The sequence below is a fragment of the Canis aureus genome, chromosome 21 (genome assembly GCF_053574225.1).
Source record: "Canis aureus isolate CA01 chromosome 21, VMU_Caureus_v.1.0, whole genome shotgun sequence".
NCBI classification, from domain to species: Eukaryota; Metazoa; Chordata; class Mammalia; order Carnivora; family Canidae; genus Canis; species Canis aureus.
The window spans coordinates 51,170,063-51,197,993 of NC_135631.1; the positions used below are offsets into that span (position 1 = coordinate 51,170,063).

The 27,931-nt window shown below is 35.0% G+C and overlaps 2 long non-coding RNA genes across 3 annotated transcripts in view; both read left to right on the forward strand.

Annotated features, from left to right (window-relative positions):
- LOC144293494 (uncharacterized) overlaps positions 1-15,524 on the forward strand; it is a 54,338-nt gene extending 38,814 nt beyond the window's left edge. Inside the window, exons 2-3 of the long non-coding RNA XR_013360715.1 lie at positions 14,453-14,528; positions 14,848-15,524. This is a non-coding gene — a long non-coding RNA (uncharacterized LOC144293494). The remainder of the gene's footprint in view (positions 1-14,452; positions 14,529-14,847) is intronic.
- A 1,943-nt stretch (positions 15,525-17,467) lies between these two features.
- LOC144293495 (uncharacterized) lies at positions 17,468-23,151 on the forward strand. 2 transcript variants are annotated; one of them, XR_013360716.1, is made up of 3 exons: positions 17,468-17,493; positions 19,603-19,648; positions 22,729-23,151. It is a non-coding gene; the product is annotated as an uncharacterized LOC144293495 (long non-coding RNA). The 2 variants fall into 2 exon arrangements; XR_013360717.1 differs by lacking the exon at positions 17,468-17,493 and adding an exon at positions 17,500-17,652.
- The last annotated feature ends 4,780 nt before the right edge of the window (positions 23,152-27,931 follow it).

Here is a 27,931-nt window from a genome sequence, read left to right on the forward strand (position 1 = left end):
TTACCAGGTTCAGAAAGCCAAAGGAATCTGACCAATGAAGAAATATCTCTGCTAAACAAACTCGTAAAGTCTGAAAGAAGAGCCTGATTATTCACATGTGCAGCTACCAATGTAAGGAATCAAGAAAAAAACAAAATCGGATAAATATGAAACCAGCAATGAAAACAAAGCTCTGATAACTGACCCAAAAGAAAGAGATCCATGAACTGTTGAACAAAGAATTCAGAACTATCCTTTCAAGAAAGTTTAGTGAACTACAAGAAAACATAGACAACAAAATAAAATTAGGAAAATAATGAATAAACAAAATGATTTGACATGGAAAAAGCAACCATCAAAGGAAAAAAAAAAAACAGAACAGTTAAAAAATACAACCAAAGTGAAGAATTGGATAGTTTCAAAAGTAGAGTTGACAATGCAGAAGAAAGAATCAGACATGTGGAAGATAGGACATTGGAAATTACCCAGCCAGAGGAACAAAAAGAAAAAAGAAAAAGAAATTCCATGGCCTATGGAATTATGGACACAATAAGAAGCAATATTTGCATAATGGGGATTCTAGAAGGAGAAAAGAAAAAGAAAAGGGCAGAAAGTATATTTGAAGCGATAAAGGCTGAAAACTTCTTGAACCAGTGAAAAGAAATAGACATCTAGATTCATGAGGCCCAAAGGATTCCAAATAGTTGGATCCAAGTAGGGTTGCACTGAGACACATTGTACTTAAATTGTCATGATTCAAAGACAAAGAGAAAATTTTAAGAGCAGCAAATGAATTGATAATCTGAACTTCATTAAAAATAAAAAGTTCTGCTCTGTGAAAGACACTATTAAGAGAATGAAAAGACAAGCCACAGATGGGGAGAAAATATTTGCAAAACATATATCTGAGAAGAGGCTTATCCAGAATATACAAAAACTCCTTAAAACTTAACAATAAGACAATTTGACTAAAAATGGGCAAAAGACTGTAACAGACATGTCAAAAGAGATATATAGATAGCAAGAGAATATATACAAGATGCTCTACGTTATATGTCATCAGGGAAATGCAAATTAAAATAACAATAACAAACCACTGCAAACTTATTAGCATGGCCAAAATCCAGAACTCCAACACCAAGTGCTGGGGAGGATATAAAGCAAGAAGAACTTGTATTCACTGCTGGTGAGAATGAAAAATGGTAAAACCAATTTGGAGGACAGCTTGTTACCTTCATACAAAACCAAACATATTCTTACCATATCATCCAGTAATTGCATTATTTAGTATTTAGCCAAAGGAGTTGAAAGTGTATGTCTACATAAAATCCTATATATGGATGTTTATAGCAATTTTATTCACAATTACCAAAAGTTGGAAGCAACCAAGATGTTCTTAAGTAGATGAATGGTTGAATAAACCGTGGTTATATCCAAACAATGAAATGTTACTCATCATTTAAAAAAATTAGTTATCAAACCATGAAAAGACACAGAAGTTTAAATGCAAATTACTAAGTGAAAGAAGCCAATCTGAAAAAAAAAAGCCAATCTAAAAAGGCTACATACTAAATTATGCCAACTACATAAAACTTTCTTTCTTTTCTTTTCTTTCTTTCTTTTCTTTCTTTCTTTCTTTCTTTCTTTCTTTCTTTCTTTCTTTCTTTCTTTCTTTCTTTCTTTCTTTCTTCTTTCTTTCCTTTTCTTATTTTTAGGTATAGAGACAATAGGAAGATCAACGGTTGCCAAGGGTTGGGGGAAGGAAGGATAGGCAGACTGTAGAGGATTTCTAGGACATGTAATTTACTGTGCATGATACTATAATGGTGGATACATTTCCCTATACCTTGTCCAAATCCTAGAACATACAATATAATATAAACTATTATAAACTATATATAAACTATTGACTTTGGATGATAATGATGTGTCAGGTTGGTTCATCAGTTGTAACAAATGTATGGCTCTGAGGGGAGGTGTTGGTAATGGATAAAGCAATGCATGAAAAATTTCTGTACTTTCAGGTTAATTTTCCTGTTAACATGAAAGTGCTCTAATAGTCTATTAAAAAATTTAAAAATGTCTAATTTATTCTAAAATAAAAGGTTAAAAGACCATGAATAAAATAAAATTGAACTTCAAAGTAGAGAGGTAAAGATTTAAAAATGAGCTGGTTTTCTAAACGATATTATATTTTTCAATTTTCACAGTGTAAATATATAAGGTCAATAATCTGTTATTTACTACTTAGTATTTAGAGTAGCTGAAAGTCAAATAGGAAATTTTTAAAAGATTGATTTCGGAAAAAATATTCATTCACTTGATGTTGATTCTAGAGGAAGAATATTAAAAGACACTATGGTTATTTATAAAACATTAAGTGCATAATTTATTTACCTAATTTTAATATAATGCCTATTTTATTTGTACATACTGGATATTTGATATATTCTGAAAACACCAAATAAGAAAAAGAAAGTCATCCATGATAACCCATCACACAGAGCTGTACTTTGGTTTATTTTTCTTCCATTTTGAATGCCATTAATTAGATATATAGAGACAGGTGAGATATTTACATTTATACTTCACATGACCCTAAAGAGAGAGCCAGGTTATCCCAGGATTCCCTATCTCACCCACATGGGTTTTTACAGATAAGTTCTCAACATCTCTGCTCTGGAAGCAGAAGAATATTTATTATTGACACAGTGACAGGATATAGATGAACCAACACTCTATCTTCACCTCTTCACCTCCTCCCTCACCTCTTACTCTTGATCTCTTGGCAAGTGTCTCTCAGGGGTTTGGTGTCCTCTGAGTATGGACATTGATTGCAGTGTCTCCACTGGGACTATGATGTTTTGAACTTGGCTGAAGTCCACTATGCATTACAATTACCTACTCGAGGTGAAACAAAAAACTGAGGACGTGAGTATGCAAAGCACCCTGCCCTGTGCCCAGGAGTCCTAGACAGGTCTTTTGTCTCTGTTCTTGTGAGCCCAAGTAGAGTTTTACTCTTCACTGAATCACAAAAGTCAGTAGTTCAGAAACAGAACGTTGTTTCTCATGGGCCTATTTATTTCTCATATTAATACTGCAGATTTGGAGATTTAATCCCTAGTCAAATCATATTCATCTTTTTAAATGCAGGAAATATAAATTCTTCAAAAACTACCAGTTTTTGCCAAAAGATTATTTTTTTTGTCTTTTCAAAACAGTATTTTGAGAAACTTGGGTATATTTAATTTACATATTTAGTGGTCCATCATCTTTTGCTTGTAATTTATATATATATATAATATATATATTTTTTAAAGATAGATTTATTTATTTATTTATTTATTTATTTATTTATTTATTTATTTCTTATTTTGAGAGAGAGAGAGTGGTGGAAAGGGGGCAGAGGAAGAATCTCAAGCAGACTCCCCCCAGGCATGGAGCTGGATGTGGGGTTTCATTTCATGACCCCAAGATCATGACCTAAGCAGAAATCAAGAGTCAGATGCTCAATTCACTGAGCCATCAAGGCACACTTGTAATTTATATTTTTATATATAATAAAAATAAATTATTTTATTATTAATTTTCTTAACAGTTCTTCAAATAACTTAAAAATAAATTTTGGCCTAGAATGTAAACTTCATAAATTTTGGCCTAGAATGTAAACTTTTATCTCTTTCTTTTACTCTTTTCTCTTTCTTTGGTGACCCTGGTGAACAGAATAGGATCTACTTGACCAACTCCATTATCAGCTCATTGAAGCTTACCCAGGCCATCCCAAATAACTCAACAACCACCCTCATTGTCTATCCCAAGTGTCACTGCAGGTTCTCTTCATTCTAGTCATTTTTTAAAAGATTTATTACTTATTTATTTGACAGCGATAGAACAAGCACGGAGAGTGGGAGACAGAGAAGCAGGTTTCCCATGGATTCAGGAGTCTGATGCGGGACTTGATCTTAGGGCACTCAGATCATGACCTAAGCCAAAGGCAGACACTTAACTGATGGAGCCACCGAGGCATCCAGTTTTGTGTGTGTGTGTGTGTGTGTGTGTGTGTGTGTATTTTTGATAGCAGTTATGATTTTGTAACATAGGAATTCAGTTTGGGGTTTATTAAATCTCCACAGGGGTAAATCAAGTAGACAGTTGGATATGTAAATTTGGAATTCTGGAGACAATGCTGGACTGTAGATATAAATGTTGAAATTGTTGGCATGTAAAAATGTAGAAATCCATGGGATCTGAAGATACTGTCAACAAAATAAGTGTGGTTGAGAAGAGAAGAATAGAGACGGAGCCTATGGGTATTCCAATGTGAAAAACGTAGGGTGAAGAGAGTGTGTCAGCAGAAGGCTGAATAAAGGGAACTGGTGAGATAGAAAAATACTAAGTGAGTGTGGTATTTGGAGATCAAATGAGGACATGTTTTAAGGAGCAGAGAATAATGTATTGCCAAATGCCATTGAAAGATCAAGTTCAATGATATCTGTGAGTTGATAATTGATTTAGTAACTAGAGGTAACTGATGGACCAGAAAGATAAATTTTTGTTTTTAGTAGTGTAACAGCCATATTGCTGAACAAAGAAGACAACAGAAAATAACAAAGAACATTTTCATGTCACTATCCTAGTTTCTTCTAGCTGTGACAAAAGAATTTTGGTGGAGTGATGGGTCAAAGGTCCAATTAGAGTGTGTTTGAGTGGAATAAGGTGGAAAGAGAAGCTGGGATGGGAGGGAAGTATTGTTTATACAGCAGACACAAACATACTTGTGTGTTGGTGGGAATGAATCAATAGAGATAATTCTGTGCTAAAGAAAATTCAAGAAGGATGGGACCTCAAGGTTAGTTGGAGGGGTTAGCATTAGATACAAGCATGAACTATTTGTTCTTTAACAACAGACAGAAAGGCAGAGTATTGAAGTTGAAGGTAATGGTACGTGGGTATATGTGGGTATGTGGCCTGTGGAAGTTCTCATACAATTACTTTAACTTCTCAGTAGGAAATATGAAACTGAGGAGAGAGAAGAAAGCATGATATAGATGTATAATGCAAAGGGAGAAAAAACAGAGAAAGGATTTATGGCATGATCATTAAGGTCGATGATCATGAGTTTAGTGCAAAACTTCCTTAGTTTCTAATATTGTATTAATGACTACGAACTTGGCTCTAAGCAAATGTCTGGCTGTTTTATGTCACTACATTACTATATATTAAACACACACGTATACACTAGTAGAGCAACGTAAGCTTTCTTTTTGTTAATTTTTGCATAGTGATTTTTTCTTGACTTTAAATTTATTTTAATTAAACTTCTATATTTATATTGAAATTGTGTCCCTTGTAAGCAGCATATAGTCACTTTTAATCCAGATGACAGTTTCTTTTAATTACAATATTTAGGTATATTCGTTTAATGTAAATAGTGATATATTTGAGCTTTTCCTTCTATATTTTATTTATTTCCAGTTTTAAACTACTTATCTTATGTTTCTTTTTCTTCTTCTTTCTTTCCTTCTACTGGATTAACAAAATATTTTTTTACTCAACATTTTTTCCCAGTAGCTTGTTGACTATATATTTTTAACATATTAATTTTTTTCCTATTTTTAACATAAAAGAGCTTTTTAAAATCCTTGTTTGAAAACTCTAATAACTAGAATGTCTTTGAAAATGTTTTTTTAAATTCTTTTGGTATTTTTTGGTTATTTAATCTTATTTCTTGGAATGACTTGTAATTTTTCACTAAATGCTATACATTGGTTGCATTAGGAAAATTGTAGATTAGTAAGTTATTTTCTTAAACAGATAAGATGGACTATTTACCACAATCCAAATAGACAGTGAGCTAACTCAAAATTTTGTAGGGCTTTATCACCCTCAAATTTCCTCCTATTCCTAGGGTTTATCCACCTCAGGTATTCTTTTCTTTTTTTAAGACTTTATTTATTTATTCATGAGAGACACAGTGAGAGGTAGAGACACAGACAGAAGGAGAAGCAGGTACCTCTCAGAAAGCCCAATCTGGGGACTTGATGAGGGACTTGATCCCTGCACCAGGATCAGGCCCTGAGCTGAAGGCAGATGCTCAACCACTGAACCACCCAGACATCCCTCCACCTCAGATATTCTGAGGGATTAGGTGATCCCTGGATTCTGCTTTTTGAGACAGCTGAGTTGGATTTGGAACACTAATCCTTGCTTTCGTTGATCTTAAGGATATCAGGCTTTTTGTTTGGTGTTCTGCTCAGTCTTCTGCTCTGAGTTGATTTGGAATTTAGCAAATGACTTGGGAAAGGGATTGTGAGCTTGCAGTGTTTAGAGTTCTCTGACCTTTGCTTCTTACTAGAATCTAGTCCTTTTGGATCTCAACCCACACACCCACCTTGTTCTGTAAGATTGTTAAAAAAAAATCAAGTTTTTCTGTTTTTTTTTTTTTTGTTGTTCTTGGTTTGGGTCTGAATCTCAGTTTTTTGCATAGATCTCAGTTCCATTTTTATTTTGCTTTGGGGTGGTTGGGGTCTTTTTCATTTTTGTTTTTGTTTTTATTTGCTGTAGACCTAGAATTGTTAAATGGTCTGGCCTGAGGGAATATTGGCTCACCCATCTGGGATGTTCTCTTTTGCCTTGAATTTTTTTTTCCTTTAAGACCTGACTGCTTCAGTATCTCTCCAAAGCCTTCAAACAGTTTTTCTCTCTGTATTTTCTCTATTCATTTTTAAGTTGCTCTCAACAGGATTATTGGACTGCCTTGACTAAAAATGTATGTGAGTATTCTGACCCTGGAGGTTCCCAGATGGACTGTAGTCCTGTGAAAAGCAGTGTAATTTCCCTCACTAACTTTAAAAGATTGATTATTGACATACCCACCTGTAAATATGAACACACAGTATGCTTCTGGTCTCCATGGTTTTAAATAAATCCATCCCTGAAAACTGCTATAAGATTAGTCAGATTTGGAGACATCTGCAATCTATACACTGTAAATCACAAATGGGACTAGGAAAGTGAGGTAGGATGAATCCTTGATATCTTTTATCCTCTTTCTTTGACTATTAAAATTATATGGTAATCAAATTGGACTATTATTTGCACAATTAAGTTTCTACAACTAGTTTGATGAAGGACTACTAATGAGGCCCTGTGTATACTTTCTATTAGATTTTAGAAATCTACCTCAAAAATTCTACTTATATCCTTGGCATTGGTGTCACCTCACAAACAATATGTAGTCATTTAAATTAAAAGAAGTAGCAGACCAGGGACATTCACTGTATGGTCACTGGGGCTAGTTCATGGCTCTGCGTTCACCACTTGACAATATCACAGAAACAACACAATGAGTTCAGCAAGAGGAATCATAACAAAGCTAAGAATGAAGTAGATGATTATGTTGATATATGCATTTGTCCCTAAATCCTAACTTGCCAGATTATTTGTGTTAAAAAGTATGGTCACACCTAAGATGATTTATGTGACTCATGAAAATAACTGGAGGGTATAATGTGATAAACATTCTCTCATTTCACATGTATACATACACACATGACCATAAAAAGAATTACCATACATTTATGGTAACTCAATAGCATGCAGGTGAGTTAACAAACTCAACCATTAGTTGAACCAACAAACAAAAACCAGATTGAGTACAGTTGACAATATTGACTTTTATCTAATTTTTGCTCCTGGAAAGCTGCAAAGGTAGAGAAATCCTTGGCCCTTTGGTGTTTTGACAAATGGCTAACCTCGAAGGACCACCATAAATTCTCATATAAGACTGGCTTCCATTCTTCCTTAAGACTTACTTCTTTACCTATCCTTATAAAACCCTAGCTCCCCTTCCTTTTCTCTGAAACGTTTTTCACTAAAGAACATTTCCCTATTGCAATAGCCTGAATAAAGTCATCTCCTTAATTATCTGGTGCATTTTATTTTTGATAACAGAAAGACAATACTTTTTTTAAAGATTGTATTTATTTATTTATTCATGAGAGACATAGAGAGGCAGAGAAACAGGCAGTGGGAGAAGCAGGCTCCTCGCAGGGAGCCTGATATGGGACTTGATCCAGATCTGGGAACTCCAAGATCATGCCCTGAGCTGAAGGCAGACGCTCATCCACTTAGCCACCCAGGAGTCCTGAAAGAGAAGACTTAAATGAAAATATAATGTGTATCCTTGGGAAGTGTTACTCTATATGATAAATAAGCATGATGATATGCAAAGAAGCAATTTAAGTTATTTTTAAAGTTGCAAGTATTCCAAAAGAATACAATTTAAAGCAAGATTTTTACTGGTGAAGTATTAGTGATCTGGGTGATTGAGCTGAAAGACTTTCAAAAACATAGTATAAAAACAAAAGAGATTAAAATTGTGTGAAAAGTGAGATAAGAGACATGGAGCATTTATCACAAAGTTTCCCTGTATATTTATTAGGAGTTCTGTAGGAAAAAGCCATAAGAATGGAAAAAAGGTAAAAATCAAAGAATTGATTGTTGACATATTTTGAGACCTGAGGAGACGTAGGCTTTCAGATCGAAGGGATTATCAGGTGCCAAGGCAATATATTTTGGGAGAATAGAAGATCACATCTAGAGCTAACCTCATAAAATTTCTATGCTCCAAAAAAAAAAAAAAATAAATAAAAAAAAATCCTAAATCCTTTCAGAGTGGAAAATCTTGAAGAGGTTACTTATAAAGTAACAAGACACAGAATTAGCATCAATTATTTTAATACATAATGTCATCAAATAATAATGGTAGTTAACATATTTAGCACAGGCTTTGCTCTAGTTTTTAAAAACTGTTCCTTAATCTTCTTATCAACCTGATGAAGTGGGTATGATGAAGTGGTAACCTTCATTTTTCAGAGAAGAAAGTGAAGACACAAAAATATTAAATAAGTTGCCTAAGGTCACATAGCTGGTAAGCAGCATATAGAGATTCAAACACAGATTGCCTGGGTCCAGAGCCCATGCTTTTGTCTGGCTTGAGGGAAATGCATGTAGAGTAAACTATTATACAAATGAAAGAAAAATAAATATATTTTTAGGCACACCAAAACTAAGACTTTTGCTTAATAAAATTACTTAGGAAGAGAATAGACCCAGAGGAATATCCAAGGACTAAGCCCTGGACGTTCTAATATTTAGATGGTGGTCCAAGGAGATAAAAAAAAAAATGGGGTCAGAATCAAGAGTGGAGTTCCAGACACTAAGAAAATGTTCCATGAAAAAGGGATGAATGTCAATACTGAAGACTGTTATGAGGTTGAATGCAAAGGAGTAAAGTATAATCTGTGGATTTGGTAATGTGGAGGTCACTGGAGAAGACGGTGGAGACAAACATCTGACTCGGGCAGATTCATGAAGGAATGGAAAGGAAAGAAATAGGGACGCAAGATACAAACCCTCCCTGATTACACGTCTATTGGCCCTTCCATGGTATGGAGAACCATATCCAACTTGATGAAAGATCTAAACTTAAATTATAGAATTTAAAAATACTGGATAAGAGTATGTAGGAATGTATTTATGTTTTTCAGTGGGGCCTGCTTAAGCAAGGCATGAAATTGAGAATGTGTACCACAGAAAAGGTGAAAATACTTGTAAGCTAAGGTTAAAAACTAACAATAGATTGGTGAAAATATCTACCATTAGTAAAGCAGGCTAAACATTTCAGTCTTTGACAAAAGGCAAACAAATGTAAAACCTTCAAATAATTTAAAAACCACAATTTAAAGATGATGAAATACAAATAAGTAATAAGAACATAAAAATAAAAAATCTTGCATACAAGAAACTATGGGAATGCAAATTAATAAAATTGGGTACTATTCTTGATGTTATGTTGGAACAAATAAAGATAATTTTAAATATGTTAAGTTCATGATGATGTATGCAAAGAATATTGCTCCTATACACTGTTGGTAGGGATGTTGATCGATCCAAACTTTTTGGAACCAATTTGGAATTCTGTCAAAATTTAATTGATAACTTAAATTTCAGAATTTTGCCCTGCATCCATAATAACTTTTGAGTAAAATGAAATGTGCACAGTAATATTTGTTGCAATATTATTTGCAATAGAAAAAAAAACCCTAAAAACAAATTAATTACCGGTCCATGGTCTGTGGCTGCAGTTAAATGAGTTATAGAACATTTACATTTTGGAACGTTGTATAACTTTAAAGAAAAATGACGGGATGCCCGGGTGGCTCAGTGGTTGAGCATCTGACTTTAGCTCAGGTTGTGAACTAAAGGTAGGGACTATTTTATTTACTTTAAAAGGAAGAATAAAGAAGCATAATAATAATTATACTCTTCACATTACAACATATACTAAAACCAATTCTACATGAATAAAAGAGAGATAAGAAGTGAGACCTAAAAGAGCTAAAGGGTTTATCAAAATTAGAAGGATGACTATAGGACTAAAGCATTGGGAAAGAAAATCAGTAACCAGAGTATTAGCATTTTTAATATGTACATTTGCATAAAGTATGCCTGTATATATTAATATATGCATAGGAAATTAGACACATAGAAAAATGTGTTAACAATGGCTATTGCTTGAATGACATTTTCTACTTTTACATATTTCTGTAAACTTCTCTGTTTTGTCCTCTCCAAAGAGGAGTGATTTTTTTTTAATTTTTTCATTTATTTATGATAGGCACAGAGAGAGAGAGAGAGAGGCAGAGACAGAGGCAGAGGGAGAAGCAGGCTCCATGCACCAGGAGCCCGATGTGGGACTCGATCCCGGGTCTCCAGGATCCCGCCCTGGGCCAAAGGCAGGTGCTAAACCGCTGCACCACCCAGGGATCCCCTGATTTTGTTTTATTAACAAAGCAAACATTATATCAAGTGTTTTTTATATAACTACTAAGTAATGTCTAGGAATCTGGCGATGGACAACAGTCTGTACATTAGGAAGTGTGTCTTGGTCAGTCTGACCAACAGCAGAACAGAAAGAATGGATCGGCCTTGAGTGTTGTACCCTTGTTTGCTTAGGCATAGTTAGATTCAATAATGAGAATTTGAACTCGGAAGTTATATATTGATTATTTGTATTCTCTGTTTTTAGCTACTTGAGAATGTAAACTGGGAATTGAACTGAGGCTGAGTCATCCACTTCACACAATCATTCAATGGTGTTTTAGACTCTGAGCACTTTTCCTTTAAATCCTTTGACTCTTGTGTCTTGGAACTGCAGAGGCCAAGTCACCACAAAGCCACATGGATTACAAGCATTTTGTTTAATGAGTCTATGTCTGAAACTGCCAGTCAAGTGAAGGGAAAGCTGGCTCTGAGTTTGTTGTATCCCTGTTTCTCCCGACCACAATCCCATCATTCAGTAGGAAACAAGTCACACTTGGTCCCTTCTCTTGGGCACACACTGTGGCAGGGGCTTCAGATTCAGCATTGAGTACCCTCAGTGGGAAGGACAGGAAGGTTAAACAGTAACTAATCACAGTTCTAATAAGAACTATAATGTTTGTTATGGGCTGAGTGTTCCCCCAAATTCATCTGTTGAAGCCCAAACTCCCAGAAGTTCAGAATGGGACTGTATTGGATATAGGGCCTTTAAGGAAGTACTTAAGGTAAAATAAACATTATATGGGTGGGCCCTACTCCCACCTGACTGGTGTTTTTTTTTTTTTTTTAATTTTTTATTCATTTGTGATAGTCACAGAGAGCGAGCGAGAGAGAGGCAGAGAGAGAAGCAGGCTCCATGCACCGGGAGCCTGATGTGGGATTCGATCCCGGATCTCCAGGATCGCGCCCTGGGCCAAAGGCAGGCGCCGAACCGCTGCGCCACCCAGGGATCCCCTGACTGGTGTTTTTATAGAAAGAGGAGATTAGGGCACACAGAGGGACACCAGGGGTGTGCTTGCTCATGTAGAAGACCACGTGAAGACATAGCAAGAAGGTGGCCATATGCAAACTAAGGGAAGGGGCCTCAGGAGAAAAAGCCCGGGTGACTCATAACCTTAAGTTTAGACTTTTAGTGTTCAGAACTACGAGAAAATAAAGTTCTATGTAAGCCAAGCAGTGTCATTACAGCACTCATAGGAAACTAACGTGGAGTTCAAGGTGTTCTTAGAAAGTATAATGGACAAGGACTGCATTCCACAGGGAGAGACTGTTAAGCTTCAGTAACAAGTAACTGTCAGTGGTCCTGTGACCACAAGCCAGGTGGAAGAAACACTAACAGAGGTGGGAAAATATTTAAGGAATTTAAACAGGAAATTCATATGATCTTTTTGGAATTTTCAGGATATAAACCTAGCTATAATGTGGAAATCAAATAAATGCACTGGTATCTGAGGGCAAAACTGGAAAGGAGAGCTGTTATCAAACACCAGAGCATACGATAGGAGGGCACCTCAAGGCCGAGTGGTATCCTAGATGTTGGTGGGGATGGTTTCCGTAAGCAGTCGTCTCTGAAGACCGCTCCAAGCAGACACCAAACCTAAGTGGCCTGAGGAGGGAATGGAGTTCAGAAAATGTATACAGTATATTTAGGCAGCTTCTTGGAGAAGTTTGGCCGGGAAGGCTGGAGGGAGTTTGAATAGTAACCCCTGGACTTTTGGAGAGATGTATTTGTAGATTCCTCTAATTGTGTAAGTGGTTCTCAGTGTGAGGAAGCAGAGGCAGCATCATCTGGAACTTGGAAAATACAAATTCACAGCCTCTTCCTTTCTACTTACTGAATCAGAAACTTTGGGGCAGGGCTCAGAGAACCACTTCTTTTGGAATATTATTTGAAGTGTACAGACATGAACTATAGACACAGAACGCTCTTATTATAGTTGATGGAGTTTATGTCTCGGGTTTTTATTCTTTTAGTTCATTTACTGCTGTCTAGTGAGGGGACATAAGCATGTGTGAACACACACTGCCTTCTACACAAGAAATAATAAAGCGTGACTCTAATACGAATTATAAAATGCCTTGCCATTTGCTTCGACGTGGATGGAACTGGAGGGTATTATGCTGAGTGAAATAAGTCAATCAGAGAAGGACAAACATTATATGGTCTCATTCATTTGGGGCATATAAAAAATAGTGAAAGGGAATAAAGGGGAAAGGAGAAAAAATAAGTGGGAAATATCAGAAAGGGAGACAGAACACGAAAGACTCCTAACTCTGGGAAACGAACAGGGGTGGTGGAAGGGGAGGTGGGCGGGGAGTGGGGGTGACTGGGTGGCGGGCACTGAGGTGGGCACTTGACAGGATGAGCACTGGGTGTTATTCTATATGCTGGCAAATTGAACACCAATAAAAAATAAATTTATATATAAAAAAATAAATAAATAAAATGCCTTGCCAGAATATTATGGTCAAGTTTTGTGAGGTTCCTGTCTTTAGTTCTAAGTTCAAAGATGTTTAATATTTTTGGTGTGTTTGATCCTTTCCATAAAACTCCCCTACCCTCACCCCACATTGACTTAATGCAACATTCACTATATGCATTCAGTTTGAGAGTTTGAGGAAATATTTTAGTTTTCATAACCTCTTACTCTCTCTGTATATACAGTAATCTTCCTAAGTAGTTTCGCAAAACTCTTTTCAAATTTTAAACTCTGAAATTTAGATTTATATCCATATCACACCTATCTATCATCCTTTTTCAAACCCTGTATTAATTCACGCCTTTGGGCATGAAACACACTGTGTTTTTCCCTTTGCTGAAGTTTAGCAGTGGTGTGCTTGAACTCTTTGACACTCCCTCATCACTGACAAATGTGAATGATAGTGAAGGGTGATGAAAAGCTGCACACGCCTGTGTACCATGTCCAGGCCTTAGCTCTGGGGCCAGTACCTTTTAGCAGTTATTCTCATATTATCACAATGACTACAGCTATCACAAGGTCTAACGCCAACACCAGAGCAGTTTTCTGCATTGGAACTTCATTCACTCTTTTGAACCACAGTCAGCTTTTTGACTCTGTGAACTTACCTCCTTTAGCTTTATAGGTCTCACGTGCAAAAATCTCTTTCATTATTTTCTTTTTTAGTAAGAACTGTAAAATAACTATAATCTTTTCCTTGTGTATTCAAAATACTCTGCTTGAAAAAGTACTTCAATTCTAGAAAGATTTATACTAATTTAAATTACAATGGCACCATCTTTTGTGCTTGTCATTATCCTTCCTAGGCTTTGTCACTTCCATGGCAACACATACTGTATTTTACTTTGTGTTTAAAAATTATTTATGCTGAGCAATAAACTAGTTTTTATGAATATTCAACAATGCCTTCCAAGTGGTGAAATGTTCTGAGACTCTCTTAAACCCTTCCCACACACAACTTCTAAATTAATCCTTTGAAGTACTGCTCTCATCATGTTATTCCCCTGCTCAAAAGTCATCAGTGACCCTCACCATTTACCAAGCAAAGCTCACACTCCTTAGTCTGGCTTCTGATTCCTTGATAATCTTATCTTGATCTGCTTTTGCAGCCTTACACCCAACCCGCTATCATATGTATGAGAATCCTTTGCCTACAAACAACAGAACAAAGACATTATATATAAGGTAAGGGGCAATGGTTGTTTAAGTCTCAATATTATCATGGTTCCCATTCAGCTTCTCTAGAATTCTGCTATTCCCTAATAGTGCTGGGATGGTTGCTTCCATTCAAATTTTTACATGCATCAAGAGGCAAAATAGAGAAAATTCCTACCTTATGTCTATCATCATAAATGAGAAGGAAGACCTTCCCAGGATCTTCTCGCATACTTGCTTTAATATCTGTTGGGCAGAGTTTGTTTCACACCCATGTTAAAACCACGCACTTAGTTAGGGGAAGATCATAACTGGCCTAAGCTGATGATTCCCATGCTCTTGGCTCTAGGGAGGATTCCAGCTTCCTATGGAAGACATGACTGCTCAGAGGATGAAGAAAATTGGATTCAGTTGCTGAAGCAAGGAAGAAATGGCTATGAAATAACAACTGTGTCTTCCACATCAACTAAGATGTTTATTTTTAAATTAAGACCAGGAATCAAGCATTTTTTGTCACTACAATTACATTGCATGGCATGCACGGCCACTCACCCCTGGATAAGCTTTCATAAAATATACTGTATTTCTTAAATCAGGTTCATTTTCTAGGCCCTAATATATCTGAGTTTACTTATCTCCACTTGGGACTTCTTGGCCTCTCTTTGGCCAATATCAAAGCTTCCTTATAGCCTCTACCTTCTGTACCACTTTTCTAAGATAAAAGCTTATTTATGAGTTTATATATGACTTATTAGTCCTAAAATGGTCTTCATCTGGGAGCTTTCCATTGAACAACAAGCACTCATGCAATTGTATGAGGTACTAGTGCCATTCCTACACTATTGGAGGCGTTAGAGTCAATGGAGAGCCTAAAACCCCATACCACTTATTATTTAATAATTCCTAGATATAACAATCTGTGTCACTTTTCTCATTGTCTACATGATTTCCTCTTCCTGAATTGCAAGTGTTTCCATTTCCTTTCCTTAAAACAAGTATGTATTTAATTTAGTTTGTCAAATAATAATTTCTTTTACAGAGTTTTAATATGATAAAAATAACATGTAGAATGGTGTAGGATTATTTTGGTTACAAATTAAATAAAAACATAGATATAACAAACTTTTAAAGAATTATTGATGGTTTTCTTTGAAATAAATTAATTATAAGTACACCTCTAAAGATAGGCATTTATCTTTAGATACATATATTCTCTAATATATGTATATATACATATATATGTATATATATAGATGATAGATCGATAGACTTTATCTGATATTAATTTTATTAATGCTTTAATGAGGGGAAATATACAAGTTTATACATATGCAACAAAATAATCCTTGAATTATTTTTAATGGATACATCTCTGCAGTGCTTTTTGTTTGTTTTAAGATGTAAGATTATTGGTCACATATCCATTCAGCATAGAGAATCATTCACATAGAGGAAATGTGATCCTAGCTAAATAAACTCTTTGCATTATTTACGGGAGGCATTCATTATTTATTCACCAGTTTAATTGATTTGAACTGTATACAGGAATGAAACATAGGGATTTTTGCAATTGGTTTAGGGCATGAAGTATTTAATCTCATGAGTATAGTAATGAATGATTTTCTCCCCTATTATTCAATCTTCAGTAAGCATAGCTTGAGAGAGACTTGTATATTAACTCTGTCAATGTTTATATTTGAAATGCCACACAAAACTCACATAATTAAAGTTGTTATTTTATGATATCATTGAATTATTGAAAACCAATATATCTACTCTAATCTGAGTAAGACTGAATCAAATATCTAGTCATTCTCTTTTACTGATGCCCTTTATTTTCCAAGGTAATTACATGTTGTTTGTTGTTTACCCATATTTTTTAGGGCCTATCCAATAAGCAGTATATTTCCTACAAACATCTTTTACTTTGAGAAAATAGGTACCATACACAACACTTTTAATTCTTTCTTTAAAAATTGATGATACTTTCAGGTAAGAAACAAACAAAAATCTGTGTATTTTATATTAGTAAATTGGCAATATGTGTCAATTATTATTTTTTTGTACACATTTTGTTTTACTGGATATTCAATAATTAATATCAAATATTAGGACTTTTTTCCAAACATCATTTCAGTAATAACCTGAAGACAGATAAAATATACTTTCATTATCCTCCCTAAGTTTGTCTTTCTTAGTATGCCACCTAAACACAAATGACTCAAATGGTCATTTCTAATGATTTACATTAAATTTACATATTTGGGTTGGTCCAAAGAATTTTGGTCTGTGATGACTTTTAATCAGGGGAAATTCTGCAAATGAATTTATGTACAAGCTCCCTGCCATTCTAAGAAAGTTCTTGCCTTACTCTGTACTACAAAAGTGCCTCTTTAATCTCCAACTAACAGATCTCCCTGAACTTGCATTGCCCCTATTCACATAACACAATACAGGGAATCTTCTGGGGCAATAAACAATTTGCTCTTCTCTGAATCTGTGCAATGTTTGGAACTTGCGTGAGTTGAGATTGAAACTGCTTGACGGACAAGATATGCTCACATGCACACACACACACACACATACACACATCTGATAATTGGAAAAAATATTTGTGGCAAATAAATTAATGGTCTAACTTGGTAGGAGAGGAGAACAACTGATTAAAAATTTTAGTAGGATGCTTTTACTTGCTATCTATATATGACTAGGAGAAACTTTTTCTAAATTATTTTTTAGAATGTAACATCTGACAAGATCCACCTTCAGCAGATGTCTTCTATTACAAAAAAAAAAAAAAAAAAAAAAAGGTTGTGGCATGGTGTCCCAGAGCAGCATTTTCTGTTGAGGGATCTTGATTAGGAGGGTACTGAAGTTGAATTTCAGTGAGTTTTCCCATGTACCAATAAGGACTACTGGTGGAGTCTGTCTTTAAAGTCACCTTGGCAACCATTCTTTTCCTCTCCTCTCTTTCTTGGGAAGAACCTTCATAATGGTTTGTATATCTATTTCCCTAAGACACTAAGAAACTTCTCTTGTCTCAAATCATTTACTATCCATCTGGAGACTTTTCTAATATCAATGGACAATGCTGCAACTCATAAGATACAAAAAGCCCATGAGATCATGGCAAGATCACTGCTGGAGACTCCTGGTAAATTATCTCTCAGTTGACAGTGAAGGTTCCATATTCATTCCAATTCCTCTGACAATATTCCTCTCTTTAATGGGGTATGGATTGTTACAGTGTTCGTTCAAGTGGGAGGTATTCATGACAAATACTGCAATGGGTATATGCTTTTCCAATATGAAATTTAAGGATTTATTCCTCGAGCTGAACTTGAGATGTCTGATAGCCCTATTCCCACAAGTAGGAGGTTAATATACATTCTGGTGGTACCATATACTTCTTTGTAGCATATTTTTTTTATTATTGTCACTATTATAGATCTGAAAGTCCTACATTTTATTTACCACAGCTTCTTTGGTGCTTATTAAATATTGGTTTAAATGAATGAATAAATAATTTAGTATTTAAATGTCTTATTATGAATTTTAAAGATTGTAGTAGTTACTTATGTGTACTTTTGAACCAATAGCTTAAGTCCTGAAATATTCCCTACTTATATGGAAAAATTTTAATTATTTGATTAAAATTATTCTATATACACTTGATTTTATAATCACCCAGATGTAAGTATCTCCAAATGCTAATAATTATATTAAAGTTTCTTAAATATCAGAACTTCTTCATTCATTAATAAGTAAGGAATATGGAAATTCCAGGATTTGGATTATCTTAAGCCTATTTCATTCAGATTAATTTAATTGAGTAAGTTATTTTATTTGGCCTCTTTCTTACACTAACACAGACATCAACATATCCTTAAATTTTAAGTTTTGTTTGGTTCCTTACATCAAATGTAACACAATGCAAGATGTTGGTATGTTCCACCAGATTTTTCAAAGGATAGTTATAGGGCTTTCAATTGGACATACTCTTCATAATTTTTAATGATGATTCATAATGTTTTGTATATGGTAAGGTGCCATAGTCATTGAATGAACAAAATAGTCTCCCTAGGATCATTGATATAAGTAGCACACCCCGTTTCAGGTATTTATTTTCATATAACTATATCTTGCTTTTCTGCCTATATGGAAACCTGAATGCTGTTTACTAAATAGAACAATTGTATATTACTGATCTTACTCCAATGCAAGGAATAATGTAAAATTATCAATATTTTTCAACATAGCAATTGCAAGTGGGTGACTAATATAAATGTGGCCCTGAATGCAGAATAGATGAGAACATTACAATACCTTTCCTCATAGTTCAATGGCCCTGAAAAAAAAAAATCACTCTTCACTGGTTACTGTCATTAAGCTGAGATAAAACCACTGCATGATTGGGAACAACTTTCATTTCCTCTGAACTTGTAACAAATAAAACACATACTTACAAAACTCATACTGATACTTTGTACAAGAGGCTGTTTAAGTGTAAAAGAGGCAGAAAAAGAGAAGGGAGAAAAGGGAGAGGAAGAGGGAAGAATGACAAGAGATGTGAGGTCAGTTTTTGAATTGTGCGTAGAACATGGGCATCCAAAAGAGCACATGCAGAAAACATGAGTGAGTGTAAATAAAGCCACTTGAAAAAAAGGCAAAAATGAATGGCTTTAATTAGTTATTACTTCAACTATGTAGAGTCCATCATAAAAAATCCATTCAAATAAAATTCAATTTAACCACAAAATATCAATAATCTTTTTGTAGGTTTGTGAAAAATAAACCTTGTCTGTTCCTTTTTTTCACTAATAAATATGTATTTGGAGATATGGTTTAAAATTGTAAGTAAAAGAGTTTGGTTGTTTTCCTAGAAACTTTTGGCTCTGTTATCTCAATGACCCAGAAGGTAAATAATTTGGCACTCTCCCACACCTATTTGTTGAGTATTTAAAGACTTAAGCTATTGGTTCAACTTCAGGACTTAAGTTATTGGTTCAAAAGTACACAAGTCAGGAGGAGACTGATACCCCACTGATACAAAGCTACTTCCCATGTCTTATGTATGTATCTAATTTGTCCCCTATGCTCTTAGGTTTCTCCTAACCAGAGTTGGCTTGTACGAGGACATGGATCATAAGGTAGAATTGAATATAGAATCAAGGAGAAGAAAGGGGACTTACCTTACAAAGTTCAACATGATTTCCTATTTGTATTTAATTAAAATATTATTTTATTAAAGTCATGCACATAAACATTTTTAAACATGTAATCAAGATAAAACTTATTAAGATACTTTTCATTCTTATTCTTTCATATAGTCTTCAAACTTTGGTGTCTTTAAAACATTTACTTTCTCCTTCAGTTTTATTGAGATATAATTGCCAAATAGCATTGTGTATGTTTAAAGTGTACAACATGATGATTTGACACATGTATATGTTGTGAAATGATCACCACAATACAGTTAGTTAACACAGCCATGACCTCATAGAGCCATCATTTCTGTGTGTGTGGTAAGAACATTTAAGATCTGATCTCTTGGCAAATTTTAAGAACACAATTTTGTTGATCATACAGTTAAGGATAAAGTATTGCTAACAGTGGTCATCATGCTGTCAGTTAGATCCCTAGAATATTCTTTTTATAGGTGAAAGTTTGTATACTTTGACCAACATCTCCCCATTTCTTCTACCTCTCAGCCCCTGACAACTGCCAACCTATTCTCTGTTTCTATGAATTTGACTTCTTTAGATTCTACATATAAGTGAGGTTGTACAAAATTTGTCTTTCTGTTCCTGACTTATTTTGCTTAGCATAATACCTTTAAAGTTCATCTTGCCACAAATAGTAAGCTTTCCTTCTTTTGGGGGGGCTATAAAATAATAATAATAATAATAATAATAATAATAATAATAAATAATGAAATATTATTTACAATAATGAGTTGCTCACAAGGCATGGAAATAATCTTAATGTCTAAAGGCAGATGAATGATGAAGAAAATGAATAACACTATGGTAAAGAAAGGTGAAGAAAATGAAATTCCAAGAATAGTAAAAGGAAATGAAAGCACTATCTCAAAGAGATAGATATATACCCAGAAATAGGATTGCTGGATCATATGGAAGTTGTATTTTTATTTATTTTGTTTTGTTTTGTTTTTTAAAGATTTTATTTATTTATTCATGAAAGACACAGAGAGAGAGGCAGAGACACAGGCAGAGGGAGAGGCTCCCATGGGGAGCCAGATATGGGACTCAATCCCACGACTCTGAGATCATGCCCTGAGTTGATGGTAAACAACCACTGAGCCACTCAGGCATTCCGGAAGTTATATTTTTAATTTTTTGAAGAAACTATACTGTTTCCCATAAGAGGGCTGTACTAATTTGCATTCCCATCAACAGTGAAAAAAGTTTCCCTTTTCTCCACATTCTGACCAACATTTATCTGTTGTCTATTTGATAATAGCCATTCTAACAAGTGTAAGCTGTATCACTGTAGTTTTAGCTTGCATTTCCCTGATTATTTGGACCTCTGTCTTAGATCATTCACAAAGATTAGCTCAAAATAGATTAAAACATTAAAATATTAAGACCGGGAAGTTTAAAATTCCTAGAAGAAAACAAGTTAATTTCCTTAACATTGATCTTGGCAACAATTTTTTATATGACACCAAAAACACAAGGAGCAAGAGCAACAACAATCAAGTAGGACTAAATCAAACTACAAAGCTTCTGCACAGCAAAGGAAACAATCAACTAAATGAAAAGGCAACCTATGAAATGGGAGAAAAAGCTTGCAAACCATAAAACTGATAAGGGTTAATATCCAAAATATGTGAAGAACTCATACAATTCAATAGAAAAAGAGAAAATCAAACAATCTAATAGAAAATGGGCAGAAGATCCACATAAAAATATTTTTCCAAAGAAGACATACAAATGGCTGATAGGTATGTGTAGAAATTTTCAATATCACTAAGCATTGTGTACATGTTTTTAAAAAGCTGAAATGTCCCATTTTCCGTTGAGCTCCTGCCTACTTGTGACCTGGAGTAGAGTTCCTACATGCTGTCATTTTTTTTTTTTAATCTTTTTAGCTGTTATGTTTCTTCTGCTGTTTATCTCCATATTTCTAAGTGACAAACTCATTGTGCTAGTTTTGATTTTTAAAACTAAGATTTTTATTAAATTTTGACTATACGTATTGACTTTTTGCTATGGGAAATAAGTATGCTTAAGTAATGTTAATTTTATTTTTTTTCAATTAAAATTTTTTTAGGGTGGATTATTAATGAAGACAAGGACAGCACTTTTCCTGTAAAGGCAACCACCATAGCAAGTTCAGGAAATGCAACTTTTGCTAAATATTATGCTTACCATGGCCATTTTCTTTGGTTTTAACTCTCTCCTTTGTGCCTATCTGATCTGGCACATGGAGCCATATATAAGTGAATCTGTGAGTAATTTGAATGAGTGCTTAAATTACTTCAGAGAGCACCAATCTAGATTTATAACAAAGAATATTCAAAAGAAAAGGAAAGAAAAGCTACATGAAGAAATAATACAACTTTTTGAGAATGAAAGTAAATTAATAAGTTAAAAATAAGAAGATATGTATGTACTTTTAAAATCATGGTACATAAACATACCTTTACTATTCTGATTAGTGCTAAATAAATTATGTGCCACAAAGACGAGACAAATGATTAGTCTCCACAATTTCAATATGTAACAAATTAACCATTTCCCCCAAATGAAATGGCATGTAAGATATTTGCACTCAGTAGCAATTAAAGAAATTTTAATTGAAAAATGAATGATAAGCTTTACTCCCCTGACTGTTCATTTTACCCTGCAAAAATAGGCCATCATTTGAAAGAATGGGGACGCAGTCCTGGTTGGACTGTGAGACAGTTACTGGGCAGGGGGAAGGGAGTTGAACGTGGTAGCAACGTTTTACAGAAATATTTGAGAATGTATATTCAATAAAACCTTAAAATTTTGTGTAGGCTTTGGTGAAACAATCCCTCTCCCAGTAATTTTTCATAATTTTGTGTACAGAATAAATGTTTTAGCATTATTTGTGATAGCAAAAAGATACTAACAATTATATACAGAGAGTATATAAATAAGATTATAATATAGACAGAGACAGAGAGAGAAAAGACTATGCCATGTTAAGTGTTCATCATCTCTTTTTTCTGTATTTTCAGGAATTTTCACTGCTAGTACAAGGTGCATCTATTCATTTAAGAATAGAGATGACATTGAAACAAACACAATCCTGTACTTTGGGCCCATCTGGAACCTAGAACATCACGTAATGGATTCATGCAAATACATAACAAAGAATGATACCTACTGCCTGGAGAAAATGCTCCTAATACATTGCCATTTTAAAAAATATATATACAAAACAGATCTATGCCATAGTTTTATTTTTGCTAATGTGCAAGTGCAATTGGAATATGCTATTTGTATATGTGCAAATACACTAACAGTGATGCATTAAAAAGACTAAAATTTAGGGATGAAATGTTAGTATTTTCTTATTTATGCATTCAGCATACAGTGTTACATAATGTAAAAACTCAGCAAAATTCTGATCCATTTTGGCTTGATTAAAATTTTTTAGAAGTTGTAATATTAGCTTGACATTTTGTGTTTTGGCAACTGGGAGACAGAGACCGCCAGCACATCCTTCTCTCCATCCTTATTCTCTCCCAGAATCAATGCTCATGTGGAGAGAAGGGCAATACCGTGTGTCAAACTATTACTCTATACCTGATTTCTCATTGCTACAGATTTAGCATTATTTCTGTTGGAAACAACAGAGTCAGGGAGGAACCAGTAATTTTCCCCATAAAGGGGATCAGGGAAGTAATCAGAGAAAGTGGCATTTCAATTGTTCTTCAAAGATAAGCATTTTTCTGACAAGTGAAACAGTAAATAAAGGCACATCTTAAGCAGTAATAGCTGCATGGAAAAAAGCACGGAGGCATAAATGTTTTTGGTGTCTTTAATGATCTCAAAGTAATAATAATAGTAACATTTTCAGAGAAATTACCACCTGCCAGGAGTGTGATAACTGATTTCCTTTGGGTTTCACATTTCACCTGTCATCTCACAATGTAAGATATTTTTTCTCTTCTTTCTTTCTTTCCTCTTCACTGTCCCATTTCTGGAAAAACTGAATATGCAAATTCGATAAATTCCGCAAAAATGTTAAATAAGTTGATACTGAGGAAAGAATTTGGCATGTGGTTGTTCATTGACTTCTTTTCCCTTTCTTATTCAGAGAGATGAAATGGTGGTTGTAGAACAGGCAGAGTGAAGAAGAGGAAATTCGTGGGGATGAGGGAGGGGGAATTCTGGGGGGGATGACGGCAGGAGGAGTTCACAGGCATGGGGGTGGGCGTTCTGGGGGGATGCGGAGGAGTTCACAAGAATGGGGGATGGGTGTTCTGGGGGGATGGGGAGGAGGAGTTCTTAGGCATGAGGGGTGGGCTTTCTGGGGGCATGGGAAAGGAGGAGTTCACAAGAATGGGGGATGGGGTGTTCTGGCGAGATGAGGGAGAGGAATTCAGTGGGGAAGAGGGAGGGGGAGATCGCAGGGCTGAGGACAAGTTCGAACACATGAGGTAGAGAGAGTTGAGGAAGTTCATGTGTGTGCAGGACTATTTTATTTCATATTTCAATTTAAAACACATTTATTAACTGCCGTATAAGGCAAAAAACATTTATTGAATGCCCACAAAGTCCCAGGAGTGCAAAGAAAGTTAAATATGATCCCTGGTCTCAGAGATATCCTGGTTTATGTGTCTAGTTGACTGACTGAATGCGTGAGTAAATACATGAAAGGATAGTTAATAAATTTGGCTAAGAGTGCAGGAGCATTCCATTTGTATGGAGCACCAGAATCAAGATCTATTAGAACCTCTATTTGCTTTGAAATAAGCAAATAAAATTGTTATCTATCTGGCCAAAGACAAAGAAAATATTATTTTTAAGTAATGTATCTTCAGGTTATGAGTATGTATCTTAATACTACTTTTAGTATTGTGAATGACCTGTGACTGAACCCTAAATGAGTATCTGTGACACAGTTTCTATCCCTTCTAGAATAGAGATTAAGGCAATTAAAGGAAGTGAGGATTAAGAATGTGGCACAGATCATTTATTTTGGCCACTTGGAGGTAAGAGGAAGGGAATGCTGGAAGAGAAAACAATAAAATAATGAAAACATGCTTAATTTTTCCTATCAACTGAGATTGAACCTAGCTGTGAGTTTTAGTTTCCATTATACAAATATTTGAGGGAGAAAAATTCCTGACAAGTCATATTATGAATTTAATTCATTTTATTAAATATTAGTATTTAATTAAAGAAAGAAATGGTAATGTCAAACATTACATGAGAAAGAAAAAATAGCTCGCTATAAATGAAAATTTGATCAAATGCATACAAATCAGAAACATCATAAAATATGTTAATTAAAATTACAGCCTTCATTCCCATTTCATGATTTACTATACTGGAGTGTTATTCACATCTAATGAAAGATATAGAATTAAATGAAAGTATCAAAAAATAAAATCAAGTCAATCATCAGTGGTGGTCAGAAGTGAATTACATAGTTCTAGATTCCTATTTTTACTTGGCAGGTATTATGTAGTTCCTCCCGCCCTCCCTTAATCATTCTCTTCAACTCTGTTCTCTATTTTATTGTTCCCTAAATCCCAACCTATTCATGTCATCACTCTTACATCTGAGTTATCAGCACAGAACAGTATATTCCAAATGCAGGTCAGCAGCAGAACATTGCAGTGTCCCACAATGGAGAATAATGTTCCTATTCTATGACATAATATCCATAATGCATCTCAAAATTGTCTTAGTTTTCTTTGGGTTAAATCACAAGACAAACTACTATGTATATAATTTTGCCTCCAAAAAATCAATTTTTTTAATTGGAAATATGCCTTAATATATTACAATATACTAAAGACTAAAATAGTCTTTTTATAGACTCTCAGGTAATTATTGGCTCCAGAAATTCAAAACTATATATAGTTTAGCAAAGGTATATCACATGCACACATCCTACACACACACACACACACACACACACACGGTGTTATTGTTGCTATTGCCAAGATACCATATATGATGGATGTGATAGGGAGTGTGGATGCACATGAATATTTTCCTTTCTCTTACACATTATAGGCTTGGCTTTGTGGTGTGACAACCCAGTCACGACTTTATTTTCTAAGCTCTCTTAAAAATGTATGGGAACTCATGATTTGTTTCTATTAATGCACTGTGGATGGAATTGATGTGTATTTCTTCTGGACCAAGGAATCTAATAAAAAAGAGTAACTACTTTACCATATTTCCTTATCCAACATGGATAAGTTGGATAAGGAAATATGTAGTAGTTGGAAGGTTAGTGAGGCTTTGGCAGAAGGCAAAAACATGCTGTAGGAGACACTTGAGGGCCTTCCACTATGTGGAGCCAACTACTTACAAGGAACACATGCTCTATGTGACCAAGACATGCATTTCTATTCTTAGTGCTGTATTATTTGTAATACAGTTAACATTACCCTAATATACAGCAGTGTCCTGTCAAAGAAATGCTATATGGTGTCAACCCATCATCTTCTTAGAATGGAAATTACTCTCTGTATTGCTCAGGGTTCTCCAAAGATACAGAACCAAGAAGATAGAGATTAGCTCATGTAGATGATAGACAGATAAATATATTTATTTTAAGAGCTTGGGTTAGCTCATGTTATTATGGGGCTGACAGGTCTGAAATCTGTAAGGCAGCCGGCAGTCTGGAAACTCAGTCAGGATTTCTGTGTTATAGTCCTGAGGCAGAATACCTTCTTGTCTTGAAAAGCTACACATTTGCTCTTAAGGCCTTCAATGATTGGATTATGCCTAACAGCATTTTATCCAAGGTCATCTCCCATAAAGACAATTGACTATAAATGTTAATCACATCTATATAATATCTTCCCAATGTAGACTAGTAGTTGAGCCAAGCAGTGGCCCAGCTAGGTTGACACATAAAATTAATCATCAACAGTCCACCTCTTGTCAACTTGGTATCCATATACACTCTCTTAAACCATCCTTAATCTCCAAATAAAGACAGTAATGAAGTAATACATCCATTTAACATGATACAACTATCCTGCATACAGCTAAAAACACAGTAAACTTTTCCCCAGAATCAGACACAAATTCCTCGTGTGATGTTTATTCTTCTTCTGCATAAGCTATAACTTAAATACCATATGGGATATATTATATAATAAAGGAATAAGGAAGGGAAAAAATAAGGATGTTACATCTATACACATACACCTAAGTACAAATATATTCATAACAGAATAAAGAACTATTCATAATAATTGTAGTCTTCATTTCTACAACTGGTTGTAGCTGATTGTTATAACTTTTATATTACTCATTCGATATTTATGTTGCCTTCAGCAAGCACCTCAGGTAATCATGGTTCTTTACCTGGTGGGATGAGCCCTTAGCGGTCAGGTGGCAGTCATTACTTAGAATTCAACAGAATCATTGTTGTGTCTCCGGAAGGAGGCATTCCTCCTGCTAGACCAGCAGAGAATAAGGTTATGCAAGCAGGAAGTAAAACATTTTGCTAGTGGATAACTAGGAATAATACTAAGTAGTGTTATTTCCATTTTCACCCTTTAAATCCTGGGTACACGAATCCTGGCTAGGGGAGAAACTATGTATTGGATGCTGATTCATAGCATATACAGCCTTCTGAAGAAGCTTGCTGTAGTCTTACAAGGTATTACCATCTACCTGATGCTGTAATTTAATCTTCAAAAGATGGTTCCCTCATTGTATCAAGCCAATTGCTTCAGGTAGAAGGGAACATAGTAATATCCATGAACTCCATAAGCATAGGACCATTGCTGTACTTACTTTGCTGTGAAGTGGGCTTCTTGAACAGAGGCAATGCTCTGTGGAGTACCATGGTAGTGGATAAGGCAGTCTATAAACCCGCAGATGATAATTTAGGCACAAGTATTTTGCACAGGGAAATTGAATTTATATTAAAAATGTGTTTATTCCAGTAGCATCAAAATGGTGCTCCACCTATGTTGAAAGAGGCCCAACATAATCAAACTGCCACCAGATAGCTGGTCCATCATCTGAGGAATGGTGCTGCATGGAAAACTCAGTGTTTCCTGCTGGCCAGCTGGACAATAAGTAGTGGTTGTAGCCAGGCTGGCTTTGGTAAGTGGAAATCTGTGTCGCTAAGTCCATGCCTCCATCTTTGTCACCATGGCCCCATTATTCATGAGCCCGTTGGGTGATGCATGGGGAAAGATGCCTATTGGTATCCACGGAATGGGTAATTCTAAC